General features: G+C 40.7%; 1 protein-coding gene across 8 annotated transcripts in view; it reads left to right on the top strand.

Annotated features, from left to right (window-relative positions):
* Nucleotides 1-15,800, top strand: part of CTBP2 (C-terminal binding protein 2) — a 280,138-nt gene that overhangs the window by 214,096 nt on the left and 50,242 nt on the right. The gene's annotated exons all lie outside the window — the stretch shown is intronic.

The following is a 15,800-nucleotide window of genomic DNA, read 5'->3' as shown; positions in this document are numbered from 1 at the left end:
AGGAAGTGGAATTGACAGACATTTCCACCGCTTGAGCATGTTGAAATCCTCTGGTGTATCCAAGACACTATTATAGAAGAACCAGCTTCTGTGGAACTTGTCTCTTCCTCAGAGCTTCTTTCTTTCTTTCTTTCTTTCTTTCTTTCTTTCTTTCTTTCTTTCTTTCTTTCTTTCTTTCTTTCTTTCTTTCTTTCTTTCTTTCTTTCTTTCTTTCTTTTGCAGAGCTCCTCAGATTTCTGAAAATAACCCGTCCTCTTTTTGACCCCTTGCCCCACTCCAACCACCTTCCAAGTCAGTAACTACCTCACTCTTACAATTTTTAGACATGCTGCTACAATGTGTGCAAAGTTAGCTCCAGAATGGCTCTATGGCTAACGTTTACCATGTGAATGTAGGGATGATGAGATCATGTCTGTTTCAAATTATGTATGGTTTATTATTGTTAGGCTAGAATAGAATTTCCTGGGAAAGCGATTATCAACTCCCTGTAGTTGCAGAAAGTTGTTTATCTTATCTTTATATTTGTCAAAAAGAATGGTATGCATCTTGGATCACTTCTTTTCTGACTGTAACCAATGGAATCACTTAAGGAAGAGCAGCACTTACATCTGACAACCTGACAATTAGGTCCTGCTTTAGTTTGCAATCCTGTGAAAAGTTAGGTGGCTTAAGTCTCATTGAAACGGATGGACTTGAAACAGCCCAACTGCATTTAGGATTATAGTTTTGATATTTTCCCATCATTATGATATTGCTGTCTTTTAATAAGTGATTAAGCGGGGGGCTATGAATTTTCATCATGATTGTATAAATTCTTTTATTAGTGTCTTACAGATTAACAATGATGCGGTATTACAATTCTAAAGTCAATTGAACCTAACTTTTTCAAGTGTACTCAGGGTGCAAATAAGTAAAATAAGATGCATTCAGCAGAACATTAAAAAAGAAAGTAATAGGGAGATAAGTCACCTTTATATTCTTGCAGATATTATATAATATCTTATGATATCTGGCAGATATTGTAAGATTCATCTTGGGGATTTGGGGAGCAGACTGGAACACCCAGCCAGCTCCCCATCTGTGTTTCTCTTCTTTATAAATATTTGTAATTCTGTTATGGAATAACTTTAAATTACTCTGAACAACTTGCTGAATAACATTCTTGGTCATAGAACAGAAGACCAGATGACAAAGTGATTGCCTTTCCTCCATTTAAAGGTAGACCCAGCAGATCTGACATCCCTTCCAAGTATTTGTAAATAACATCTCTTCCCAGTATCTGACTCTGCCTTTGGTCAGAAGCCAGGTCTCATCTTTGCTTCCACATGGAGAGTAAGGCTTTTTTTAAAAAAAATCCTTTTTATTAGTGCCTAACATGGGGTGCTCATGGCAGCTATTGGAGGCCTGCTCTTCTGTTCAGTGGCTAACTAGGATGGAACCTCATGGCAAGTCCCAACTTGCCAGTCTTGCCAGGTCTCATACAAGATAATCAGCTGTAGTCTCCCTTAGTAGTGAATTGATCCCTGTCTCCAGACCCTTCGAGAATCCCTTCAGCGTTGGCACTTCACATGATACAATCATTTATTTCAGTGCTACTCACCCTGTGACTCACCATATTTGCATTTCCCATCAACCCAAAGAGTTACATGGCTACTGTATGCCATATGTGACACTCCACAGAACACACATGATAACTATTAGTATAGATATAACTATTTAAAAAGTTATAGTTGTATATCTTACCAGAGTACTTCTAAACATGTAGGTTTGTCTCTCCCCACCAGTGTTGAACCTTAGCCAGCCATTCTGTAGCTAGAATAAGGGGAAGGGTTTCCTTTGCTGCCTTGATACTCTATCCTCAGCATGAGGAACACTAGATCAAGCAAGAGAGTGAGATTGCCAAAATACCTGGAAGAGGGGATTAGACCGATTCATGGATAGGTCTATCAGTGGGTACTAACCATGGTGACTAAAGAGAAACTCGACATTCAGAGGCTGTAAACCTCAATACCAGTGCCAGGAGACAACATCAGAGGAAGACCTCAATCTCTATATTCTGTTGTTGGCTCTCCAGAGTAACTGGTTTGAAGGCAATGATAAATCACCCCATAAAAAGTCTGCCAAGAAAATGTTGTGATGCAACGTCCCCCCATGGGTCAGTAATGACTTGGTGCATGCACAGGGGACTACCTTTACCTTTACCTAAGACAAGATGCTGAACTAGATGGACCACTGGTTTGATCCAGCAGGGCTCTTCTTATGTTTTTAAGGTGGCTCTGGTGTAAAGGGAATAAAATCACACACACACATACTGTGACCAGCTTGCTCTTTTCCCTGGCAGTTGGTAGCTTTGCTCTCTCTCTCATCTATGGCCAGCTTCTTGACTGTTGCACAAGTGCTGGGATGAGTTTGCGGAGAAGCGTTGGGGGTTGTTGGAGAGGATTCCATCCCTGGTATGAGATCCACAGCTCAGGAATTTTTGCAGTTTACTCATCCGCTAGTCCCTCTAGTCCCACTAGTCTCTGAAACAGCTGGCAGCAGCTGTTTCAAGGTGGAAGCTGCATGCCAAACAGAAGTCTTCCTGGCAATGGCTTTGCCCATTTTCCTGGAACATGGAGCACGTGCCACATGAGAATGGAGCCCCATGTGATTCCCAAGCCGCTAAATTATCAATGACATAATCCCCTTCTGACGTCTAACCTCTGCCTTGGATTTCAATGTTTATGTGCTCTGGGTCACTGTCTCCAGGCAACTCAACTTCCTTCCTCAGCTTGAACAAGTCTCTGATTTTTCCACAGTAGGGAAGTCTGAGTCTACAGGTAAGCAAGTCCCTAAAACATTTGTTCAGTAGGAGAGTCAAAACACATTTTTAGAGTTAATTTTAAAAATATATATTGTCGACTATTCCAGTCTAACATCTTTCTTCTCAGTGAAAACAATAGGCAGGGTTTAGTTTACTGCACCAGACAACTGAAGTTGTGGGCTAAGAAAACATGACTACTGCAACCTGATTAAATTATGCAAATTAAGCACAATTACATTATCTCTAATTTTGTCCTCTGTACGTTTGCGTTTGCACAATTTTTTCTGCCTCAGCTGGTCACAGGGTGGAGCTCTGCCTCTGTCCACTAGAAATCTGGCTTCACCAGGAATACTGATACACTTTCAAGAACATTATTTTCAGAAATAAGGGCTGGAAACTTCTTCTTTTTGATATTACAGCTAAGATTCTCAGAAAGTCGAATTCTGCATCCGTGCCACATTGTGTTTGCATTTGAATAGAAGTGCTGCGGCCGTATAGTCCTGGCAACAAGCATATGACCAAGATACCACTTCTTTAGAGAGTTTTAGGAGGAGTCCCAAAGTTGTATATTGTGTGGCTTTTTGAAGTGCTCCCACTGTAATAACAGAGGGTATCATCACATACTGTGATATGGACAGAGTTTCATATAGCAGTTCCTTTCTGCTTTGCACAGTCACTTTAAGAGGCATGGGAAGTGGGAAATGACAGAGGGGAGACTGCAGGAACATTGTGAACCTGCTGTAGTCACAGAGATCTTCCATTGGAGATCTTCCATCTTGGGGCTTTTTCTTGCCTTTCGGTATGTGATATACTGTGATGTACTGAAAAGTATGTGATATACTGAAAAGGTTCTTTTGTGATATATTGAAAAGGCTCTTTTGTGTAACTGTTCATTCTCCATATAGAAATATAATCTATAGGGAAAGTATTATGCTGAAAATGTGAAGGATACATATGAGGGGATGGTCCACAAATAAAAACATACAAGAGTAAGATATTGCAGATTCTCCATGGTACTTTCCCCTAATGGCAGTGGAATTTTTCCTTTTATGCATTACTCAAAGAATAATTAGATGTGAAAGTTATTTCATTCAGCATTTCTCAATAGGAGACAAGTTGTGTATTGCTAAGTTACAGAAATAGTGAATTTTAAATGCTAAGTTTTTGTTGTTGAAACTCTGAAACGTGGCTGTAATGGGAAAGAAAAATTACAAATCATGTAAGTTTTAGAAAATCCTAGAATTTAAATGAGCATTTTCCAGAGGAAGTGATATTCTTTTATGTATTTCTGCAAAATTTTGCAGAAAAGATTCAGGACAAATAAATATGGGTTTGGATTGAATGGAGAATTTCTGACGAGGATATTTTTGCTCATTTCTCTCTCCCACAGCACATCTCCGACTCCCATCCCTCTTGTTCCCCCAAAGAGCAGCATTTCATCAGAGGATTTTGGGCTGTGTTGAGAAATCCTGCTCAGTTGATGGAAATTCTGTCAGCAAAGATTTTGCATAGCAGTCAACCTGTGGATTTGATCAGATAAAAGGGCAGAATCTTTGGTTTGTTATAAATAGCAGTTGAGCTTATAATGCTGTATTTATTGAATGTTAACTCGTGTGTGTGTTGTGTGCTTGTTATACTAAAATATTAAAAAGCATACATGGGCATTGAAGAACTCAGCAAACTATTTGTTGAGCATTGTTAGGTTTTGATTTTGGTATAATACTGCAGATGGCAAGTATTCTACCAAAATTTTCAAACCAAGTACTCTTAGTTACAAATATTCATATCAGGGCACCAACTGTACAAAGTATTCTTCCCCTATAAGAACTTGCACAACAATGTAGGAAGAGGTGGGATTGGAAGAAGACTTCTAACTGATTGTATAAGCTCTCTCTTGGGATAGTGTGGGTGAATCGTCTTGTTTACTTAGAAGCGGGTATGTTTGGACCAGTGTCAAGTGATCATAATAATTTAAGAAATCATAATGGGTGGTCGTGTTAGTCTGTCTGTAGCAGTAGAAAATAGTAAGAGTCCAGTAGCACCTATAAGACTAACAAAATTTGTGGTAGGATATGAGCTTCCGTGAGTCACAGCTCACTTTTTCAGATACAGCTAGAAAAAAATGGCTATTAAGGAATCATACTAGCCATGAAGGTTAAAACTCAGGGCTGACAGTAAGTCTTTTGCTTTCCCTTTCTATTTCTTTAAAATATTTCTATTCCTTCTTATTTCCTTGGAGTCAGTATTTTTACCAGGTTCTTCCTTGCAGTTCTTCATTCCACATACAGAAATTGGTCCTGTTCATTTCAAAAACCTTCCTGAATTCTGCCTGCCACTGCCCTGCTTTCTACCCTGATGTGACAGATTGGACATGGAGTTTATCTAGAGACTAGACATAAGGATTGTATCCAACAAACTATGGGCAAAATGAAGCACTCAGACCAACTTTCCCACCTCCCTTTTTCCTCTGCAGCCCACCAGAGCTGCCAAAATTTCTGTTCCGTGGACAACCTTTACACTTGGCATGGTGGCCTGCAGTGGAAGGAGAAAATGAATGACCCCCTTACCTTTTGTCAGCAAAATAACCCTTCAGAAGTTCTATATTACCCAATATTGGCAGCCACACATAATACTTAGTACCTTCCCAGCTCATCTTTTTTCCTCTCACATGGCATGCAGTAAATGAAAACACGTGGTGCGGTGTTGTTGCATCATGAGACATCATTAAGACATCACAGTTCATTAGTATGCAGTTATTTTACATTATTTAGATGTTTAAAGGAAAAAGGCACTGAGACCTATCATCCAAAGACTTGCACATGGCATTCTCCTGAGTCCACTAATCTACTTCAGAGCTGCCAGAGTTCGACTATCGCACCTTGTATTGCTCTAGGGGGGGAAATGTATTAGGAACAGAAACTACATACTACTGGGATGTGGTCTCCTCTCCATGTAGTCAGCCAGCAACAGAAGAAATAATACCCCAAACTACAAAATCTTATCAACTGGGATAACAGAAGAGCCTTTGTATATACCAGAAGCCGTGATTCCATTTTCAAACTGCTTCCAACACTTTACCTCTAGCCAAATAAACCACATTATGAAGTACTCTTGATATTACTCAGCTGCTATAGCTAAACAAGTAATATAACGTACTTGAGGTATAATTTTAATCTCTAGTTTAAATTTAGAATTTAGTCCTAATTAAAGGTAAAGCACTGAGTCACTACTGACCCATGGGGGGACGTTGCAGCATGCCATTTTCTTGGCAGACTTTTGTTATGGGGTCAAATAAAAAACTGAACTTAAGTTTATAGTTTGTTTTTCATAGAAAGTTTCCCAAAATAGTTCTCTTAAAGTTTCTTCCATTAAAAATGTCGTGACACAGTGGCCTCCTATCGATTTTTATTTTGCTGGGGTAAACTTTTCTCCTGAACATTAGCTTAAATTTCTTGTTTTCTCACGTTCTGAATTTTTGGTGCTCTTCCATGCCTTTTTTATTTCCTTCAACATTTTAAGATATAGCATAAGTGTATGGTCAATGTTTTTGTTCCAGACCTCCCACTAACAGGATACATACAGGATATATATGTATATTTTGCAGTGAGCACATATTGCTTTGTACTCTCTCGAGCCATGCTGAGAAATGGGATTTTTCCTTTCTTGCCGTCACTCGTGCTCTTGAACTGCTGATAAGCTTGCAGTTTAATATGAGCAGTATTTTGAGTCCATAGGTTACTTTGCAACTGTACGGCAAGCAGCATTCATCATAGCACTGGGCATTTGCCTTGTAGTCACCATTGGCAAATGCTTAAAACTTAATGGCATGTCATATATGCCCAAGGGCAGGGCATGTATCTTTTAAAAACACAATGTATTTTGAATATATGTACTGCCTTTGTGTCAGCATCATCTGCAGCATTCATGATTTGTAATCACAGTAGACAGTCAACCAGTAGCTGCTGTTGGCACATGCTTAGAATCATGGGACAGTGAGAAGGGTGTCCGGCAACTCCGGATTCAGCTCCAATGCCACCCTCCCAAGCTGAGAGCACCCACCAGCCCCGTTGCCACCCTCCCAACCCAGAGGCGCACCATGGAGGTGTCTCCCCCTCGACAGCAGGACTTACTGGGGGGAGGACCACTCCCCAACTTGCGTCTCAGCAGGGCACGGAAGCCCAACCATGACTGCTGGAAGCCTCACTGCCAGCGGGCTTAGCCCTGCAGAGAGAGGCTGCGCTTGGCCCAGGAAGACAGCCCTGTCTAGACCGAGCCTCCTCGGGTCTGCAAGACGCTGGCCATAGCCAGAAACAACCACACCTGGGCTAGGAAGTACAGGCCTGACCAGGACGCAGAGAGGGGCAGGGGAAGGAATGGGGGAGGAGCTGCAGAACAGCCTGTGACTGGCCAGTCAAACCAAGGGGAGGGATGGAGGAGAAGAGAGACAAGGACAGTGGGCTGGGGTCAGTGACAGCACCAGGTTGGGAGAAAGACAATGCACCAGGGAAGTTTGGGGATTGGCTGTGGTGGTGGAGGAGTGGGAATAAAAAGGGTGCTTCCTGGGAAGCTGGGGAGGAGACAGCTGGTCTGACGAGTGATGGGACAGAGAGAGAGCGAGGGGGAAGTCAGAGTACAGCAGGGTAGGAGGAGGAGACGGGTGTATTTAACCCTCTCTCCTCCCCACATCTGAGGCTAAGGGAGTGGCCTCACATTTGTGATCACGGTGCAAGGCAGGCCCAGCACTGCGGGCAGCAAGTGAACTCACAACAGTCTGCAGTCCAACTGCTGAACGTGCATGGAACACTTTGTTAAAAGTAGTTCATGGGGAAGGGAGTGTTCACCCATCTCTTTGTATCACTTAAATAGAAGTGCTAATGATCTGCATGTATGCTTAGGAAGAGACTAGAGGATCAAACAGTGCCATCTTTCAGCTTCCAGAAGGAACTTGTATGTGTAGGGATCTTCCCTAGTGAAGCAAATCAGTCAGTCATGATTTCTGTTCAAGAAGTGCAGTAAGCTGGTAAAATTACTTTGGTTTTCTTCCATGTTTGGTTTTTCGCTTGAATATTTTTCCTGAGTGGCTACAATATGAAATTGCCTGACATTTGCTGCTGAAATAGTTTTAAAATTTATAATGTGGGCAGCGTATTTAATTATATTCCATAATAGAAGGCAAGATGAAACATGGAAGACAGTTTTTCCCAATTCTATGAATATTTTACTCTAGTCATCCTTTTAAAACATTTATATGCCACCTATCCACCCAAATAGGTCCCTGTGGCCGTGAATGACGGGCATTAAAATGGTATTTAAAATGTGTATATATAAATATGTAAAATAAAAAACGTACAGACACAATCAGAGAGGAGGGCCAATAAGAGTTTACTGGAAGTAAACGAAATGAAACAGAAAAGTCTTCACCTGCTGGTGAAAGTCAGTGACAGAGGGAGACAAATGAATCTCCCCATGGTGGGAGAAGCTGGTGTTGGAATTGGCTCTTTTGCCAAAACAAACATGTTTAGTAAGTGGAATATTCAGCTGTTAGTCAAATAATCACTCCTGCCTTTGTTACCATACAACGTGGTACATTTTTACATAGGTGAGCCACCTCTTATACAAAGTAGTACTTCTTGATGTTATGAAATACTTGAGTGCAAACCAATATTATTTTTATTTATTAGCTGTGTGCTGTGGCCTTTGATCCAGAAACATCCCCAAGGCAGTTTAAACAAATATAATTAAATCCTGGCTGTTTCCCTTTGAGACATGACTACTCTCCTGCCTTCCCAGTTGTTATTAAGCCATTGCAGCTATTCCTGCCTCCTTTCATGCTCACTCCCCAAGGTGGTTCGATGGTCCGGGTTCTGGCAGTGCACTGCTTTATGGTGCATGAAAGTGCACACACTTGCAACGAGAGGTGTTTTCATTCTTTGCTGCCCCCAGTGGTTGAGAGGGAGAATGACAGGCAGTCTGTTGACAATATAGTACCTTACCAGTCAGCTGACACTGCATCACTGCATCCCTACGTAGTAGTAATGTAGAACTTGTGGCATATGTTGTATTTGTCCATGTGTCTCATTAAAAATGTAGATTTATTTTGTCCAAATCATAAAATTAGCAGTGTTTCCTTCTGGTAATGTTTGCAGAATAGTGATCTTCATTTTGGTGCTTGAAATAAAACAGGAAGCTTTGTCTTGGAGTTCAGTGGAAATGCCCTTAGGTATACTCTAATGCATATCAGCTTCTTCCTGTTGGAAGTATTGTGCATAGTGTTAACCTTAAAAAAATCTTTGTTCAGCTTCTTTATGCCAACCCAGTGCATAGTCCTTTGTTTTCATTTTGCAGATGGGAAATGAGACTGAGAAACTGTACTGAGACAGCTAAATTAGTGTTGAATGACAAGTCTTCCAACAGTGGATCACACTGTTTTCCAAAAATTAATTTGTGGAGTTTGTGGATTGTTTATGCAAATGTTGTTCTTGATCAGCAGCTCCTTAGGCAGAGATTGGCCCTTCTCACTAGTGTTGAAAACAGCGGGGAGTAGGATGTGGCACAAGTGACTGGGCATCAGGAGTATTGCTTACGTCCCAGAATTTGTGGATATAAATCACAATTAATCATTAACCTCTGCACTTGAGTTCCTTTGGCAGTTTATTCTGTCAGCTGTTTCTAATTTACCTTTACTGCTAATAATTAACAAGCATTTCTTTGGAGATTTGTGTGCATTTGTTGTGAATGCATTTGTATGTATGTATATTTTCAATCTTGCCAAAGTTAAGCATTGGTTGTTTATAATTGCCAGTAGTTTAAATGTGTGCTTAAATTTATTTCACTTAGACTACTGGGACACAAAAGTACTAGATTGTATTGGCAAGTACAGCTTGTATGCCACAAGCCTAGATGCAGTCCTGGCTGCAGTTTCTTTTTAAGAACTTGAGGCTGGTTCAAGCCTGTGAAAAAGGAATTCTAGTAGTCCTATATTTGTAGTTTTCCTTTCTCTCTGCTAGAGTATGGCTGCTACTATGAATCTTCTGAATGCCCCTGCCAAATTCTTTTGTTGTGTGACATGTCCTGTGCATTATACACATGATATATGCCCATTCAGGGCCATGAACATGATGGAGAGCCAAGTGATCAGATATTTCCCCGCCCATGACTGAGGGCACTTACCCCATGCCTTACATACTTTCCCCCAACAATGTGGGAGGGGGGGAAGTGAGCATACCAACTCAGTCCCCAATTATGATCGAACATACCGGCCCATTCCTCTTATGTAAGTTCTCTCCTCAAACATACACTTTATAGTGGTTCCATGAACTAAATTTCGTGAAGTCAAACAGTTCCAATTGCAAAAAAGTGTCTTCTGTGGTGTAAAGAAAATTTGTACAGACTTTCACATCTCTGATTATTTATCTAATATCCCCTTTCCTGTATGCTCGTTTGTCATAGCCTGTTTGTGCTTTAAACTTGTTCATGCTTCTTGGTACAAAGCAGGATGGATTTGATTTAAATCAAACTGATTTAAATCACGATTTAAATCACTAGTCAGTAAGGCTTGATTTAAATCATGGTTTTCTACATGAAGACTAATTCTTGCTGGTATAACTTTAATATGCAAGTAGATGAAGATTTTTAGAATAACAACTTTTCAGATTAGTTTTACAGTTGTATAAAATATTGATTTTAATACTATTAGAAACACATTATAGTTCATTTATTGTGAGATGAATTATCCCCAGTTTAGGTTAATCATTCATATTTGGACAACTTTTCTGTTGTACTTTATTGGAAGGAGAAAAATAATCATTACCTTAATAATAACAATTTAAATAGTTTTATTTATTCAACTGAAACAATAACATTACAGCATATGTTATTTGCTTAAACAAACATCCATGTTTGTTAACTAATTTGGCTAAGCAAAATATATATATTTTAAGAAACTTAGACTGTTAGCCCAGCCTACACATGAAAAACTTAAATACTGTCCTCTGTAGCTCACTCGTCATCTTCATCTTCTTCTTTGTTCATAATCTGGAAAAGAAAAACAAGCTTTCCTGCTTTATCGGGTCCCAAACGATTTCTCAATTTAGAATGAATGAGTCCAAAGGAAGAGAATATTCTTTCAACGCCTGCAGAAGAAGCTACTGCTGTTAAAAGTGAAATCATTACTTGAACAGTCTCTAAATCCAAGTGCTTGTGACTTCCACCAGTTCACTGGTGTGACTTTCTTTAAAATATCTTCAGCAAAAATATATTTCTTGAATGGTTCCCCCTTAGCTCTGAAGTTTATTATAGTTGGCATTACAGATGGATGATTGCTGGATACCCATGTCATAGCTAACTCCTCTTCCTCAGCACTTAAGTTTTGACCCTGGTACTGGATATTGACAATATTTGCCAAAAAATGAGCTGGAGACAGTGCTTGTCCCATTCGTTTTTTTAATGCTTGTAATTTAATTCTGTCTATGTGTAGTTCTGTTTTTAAGTGTTCACTTAGTTCCTTCCAAATTTCAACAGCATCAGCAATAAAACAGCTATTTTTCTGTATTTTGTTTAAAGCTTCAGAGATGGGTTTCAGGATGCTCAGCATATGTTCAACATTTCTCTTAAGCCCAATGTTGAGGATTTTGGCCGTGACAGTGCCATCTATTTTATCTCGATTTTGTTCACAAACTGTCATCAGAATAGGCCAGTTCTTGATATACGGCTCAAAACAGTCCACCACAGAGTTCCATCTAACATCTTGTGGGAGCGTTAGCTTGGTTCCACCCATCCTTTTCAGAGCTGCTGCAGCAAAATGATTGTTACGGAAGTATTTAGCAATTTCAACAACATTAGTCTTTATTTCTGGAACACTTAAGTCTTTGGCTAAGAGGTGCAGCAAATGAGCACTGCAACCATATGTTATTAGCTTTGTATTCCCTTCCTGCTCTTCTAAATTTCTTCTAATCTTGGATACATTTGCAGCATTGTGTGTGACCAAACTGCGTACTAGACATTTGAATTTTTGTTCACATTATTATAGCTTTTACTGCCACTTCTTGTAAGTATTCTGCTGTGTGTGCATTTCCTGACGTATCAATTGTTTGTGCAAGGAAGACTTTCCCTTCTTCTGTTGTTATACAAGCACATACAACAGGATCATTGTGGACATTACTCCACCCATCAATACTTAGGTTAACAATTCTACCCTCCAGAGCTGTTGCACATTGCTCCATTTCTCTGTCATACACTTTATCCAGCAGTTTCCCTGCAACATCTGCTCTGCAGGGTGGACTGTATCCTGATCTCAGTGACTGAACTATATTAATGAAATGTGGGTTCTCAGTCAGACGGAAAGAAGAGTTCGTTGCATAAACAAACTGGGCAATTTTTTCATCAATTAACTCTTTTTCTAATCTGCTAGTTTTTATCACAAACTTATCTATGGTGGTTCCAGGAGGGAAGGGTTTTTTCTTTCTTTTAAGTGATATACTGTGGGTGTCTGATGATGATGCAAATGAAGCACTATCCGGGATGGATAACTCTGAAACTGTAGAACAGGAGGATGGTGATCTTGAAGGTGGATAGTTTCCAGAATCCTTAATGTTGACAATGAATTCCCCTAAACAAAAAAGTCAATGCTGTTATTTTATTGTTTATACAATTTCTGCTTATTGTACAGCACTGCCCCAAAAGGAATATTTGCTTTTCTTCATAACTGTGCCAAATGACAGTAACATGCAGTAATAATAAGAAATATAATTTTGCTCAAACATGACAGTTCAAGGCAGTCTTTAGAAATATGATTCAATAAAAATGTTTACCAACCTGAAGATCCTGCCTGTTCAAATGTGTTTCTTTGGTCATCTTCATCACAGCACTTCTCATGATGTTGCCTCATTCGGGCCACCAGACCTTGCATTTCTTTGTTGCAGTGTTTGCATTTTGCACGCATGCCTGCCTTACCGATAGGTAAAGGAACTTCATTAAAGTATTCCCAAACTGGGTCTCTTTTATGGCCTGCTGCCATTATAGGTTTTTTCCTCCAAGGAAAGAATGTGATAAACCTCAGGTCATACACACAAAAGATACAAAGACTTGTGCAGTATTGTGCTAAAAAAGTTTCACTTTCATTTTGTACTGCTTGCGCCTCCCTCCTCACACTTAGTTTCTTCTTGTGCAGATCTATTCCACTCCAAACAATCAGAAAAATATTGTTTCTATTCACTGAACTTCTTGAAACTTAGCACTGGAGGGGTTGATTCTGTCTTCATAGGTTTGTAGAACAATAGGATTAAGGTCTTTTTCTCAACTCTGTTCATGTTATAACATTTTTGCTGTGAGGAAGAGGCATGTGATCTCTGCTGAGCTGACACAAATTCAGTTTTGAGAACTGCAAAACCAAGCATCTGTGATAATATCTTGTAGGCAGAGAAACTGCCCAATAATCTTACAAAAACCTCTGGAAGAGCATGACATTGTGAATGGATTAATGGAATTTATTTACCAAAAAAATTAAACATATACAGCCTTATTCTACATAATTAAAAACTAATCTTTATTTCATGATGGAATAACCTTTGGATGGTAATATATTTTCCTCAAAAAGCATTTTATTTAAAAAAATCCGATTTAAATCAAAAAAATCCGATTTAAATCAAAAAAATCCATTTTTTTTATTTTTTTTAAAAAAATCATTGATTTTTATCCACCCTGGTACAAAGCTGCTTTTCTTGGACGGGTGAGATCTCCTATTATGGATTAGGGACCATTGGATAAGGCGCGGACTGTGCTCCCCAAACCATAAAGACTGCTTCCATGTGAAGGATTTGTTCTAACCTGGCTATTGAACTGGAGTGAGGGCTTTTGGAGCATCCACATAACATCACTTTTCAACTATCTGTGATGCTCCCCCTGCTTGCTAGGAAACCATCCTTCTGCTATTGTGCAGGAGTCGACCCCTGAGCTTCCCAGGCCTGAGAAGGGCCTGGTTGCACCACCTGGTTCCTCTCTCTCCTCTGAATACCTGCTCTTGCAATCTTGGAGTAGAATCTGTTGCTTCTGCTCCAGCCTGTTCTGGAACCTGCTTTTTAAGGGTTAGGTTCTCCCCAGGCTTCTCCAGTCCACAGCCCTCCAGATGGCCTGGCCTATCAGAGCAGGGTTTGGCAAAATTCCTCCCCCAATGATAGGTCCTCCCTGGGGGTTGCCTGTTGTTCCCTGATTGGAAGAACCAGGGCACCTGCTGGAGTGGAAATTCCCACAAGCTGATCCATGCCTACCTCTTATGGGTGTGCCCATTCCCAGGACTGCACATGCTGCTGGTTCTCTCTCTCCCCTACTTGTCACCTGGTTCTTCTGCCTTGTCTGATGCCATCTCTTCTGCCAGGCCAGTGCCTTGGTGCCCCTGCTCAGCCTCTGCCAACTGTGGTGGGTTTGGGCTGCCACTCTCAAGGTTCCTGTTGGTTGCTTTTTCATCAAGCAGGGCTCTAGAGGTAAGAGGTGGGCAGGTGGTAAGTCTAGACCTATCCCCCAAAACTACATCTTTATACTCCACCTCTTACCAAGGATAACCAAAGTGGCTAAATATCCCACTTCTCCTCTCCTTTATCATCACAAGAATGACATTGTGAAATAGGCTGATTGGGAGTGAACTTCTGAGGCAGAGTGAGGATTCGAATCTGGGTCTCCCAGCTCTTAATCTGACATTCGAATTCTACACTGCTCCATTCTTCTTCCATCACCTTCTGTGTTTTCACATATGTTTCTCCAGTGTTTCAGAACATGGCTTGATCGAACTTTAGAATCAAAGCAGTTTCCACACCGTGTGGATGTGCAAGGACAGATTTCCAAACCTCCTCAACCACATCCCGCACCATTTCCCACCTACTTCTGCCATTGGTAGACTTTATTCTGTCTTTTAAAATATCCATACTAATTATATGACTATAGCATCATAACACTCGAGCGATACAAGTATTGCCTTTTCTAAAATACTGGCAAAATAGGGGGCTGGTGAGTGTGAGGGCATCTTTCACAGAAGATCTGGGCACATAATCTTTGTTGCTGCTGCAAATGCCTCTACATGTGTAGCACAGTAGGGAATTGTTCCTGTGTAGCAGCAGCCAAGATATTCAAAGTAAAGATCAGTTTGATGAGACCAACTTCATGCTGTGTGTGTCACAGATGATCTCATGGTTGCTGGAACAGCCCAAGTGAAGAGCAGATCTTGCCATCTTCCTGTGCCCATGTCAACCATATGAATGATTCAAAAGTTTATGTGGGTGAGGGTCATATAAAGGAGAAGCTAGAAAGCAAGCGGGACTTCCCAGGATAATACAGGGCTGGAAAATAGAATAATGAACCACACCATGGTGAGATGTTCCGCAGAGTAAGGACACATCCCAGTGGGTGTTGCAGATGTCCTGGACATTTTTCCAGCATACCTGACACCTGCAAGACATCTCTGGGCTGTGTGCATCCCTGTGCTGATTCCCACTTCTCCGCATGGCAGACCGAGGAACTACCCGGTTCACTGTAGATGTCGCAGTCCAGATGAGACCGTCCTCAGGAGCTGTTGCATAAAATGCCACACCACCTTTTTCTTCTGCAGATTTCTTCCTGTACTTCAGGTTTAGCTTTTAAATGAAACAGCCAGCAGTGTAGGAAGCTGCCATCTGTCTTGCAGCCTTCCATCCCTTCCTCATCCTTTTAAATACCGTTAAGGTTTTTTTTATTATTTTCTTTTGTAGGGAAAATATCAGCAAACTGACATGAATGTTGCAATGAACACTAGACCCAGCCCCAATTTCTAGATGCAGTGTCCTGCTGACCAGAGCATCTGTATTGCCAGCCGCTCACAAAATGTGCCACACAAGCAGGAGTTGCCCAGCAGAACATATTAGGGTGGGTGGGCTCTGACCAGAGCCGCTGTTGTTTTTTGTTGCGGAAGGCTAAAGATGTAAACTCAAAACCAGCGCCTGCACTACCAGAACATGCCTGACTTGAAGTAATG

This window comes from Eublepharis macularius, chromosome 6, assembly GCF_028583425.1.
Source record: "Eublepharis macularius isolate TG4126 chromosome 6, MPM_Emac_v1.0, whole genome shotgun sequence".
NCBI classification, from domain to species: domain Eukaryota; kingdom Metazoa; phylum Chordata; class Lepidosauria; order Squamata; family Eublepharidae; genus Eublepharis; species Eublepharis macularius.
Note: the sequence above shows the minus strand (reverse complement) of the source record. Positions and strands in the feature narration are given on the sequence as shown.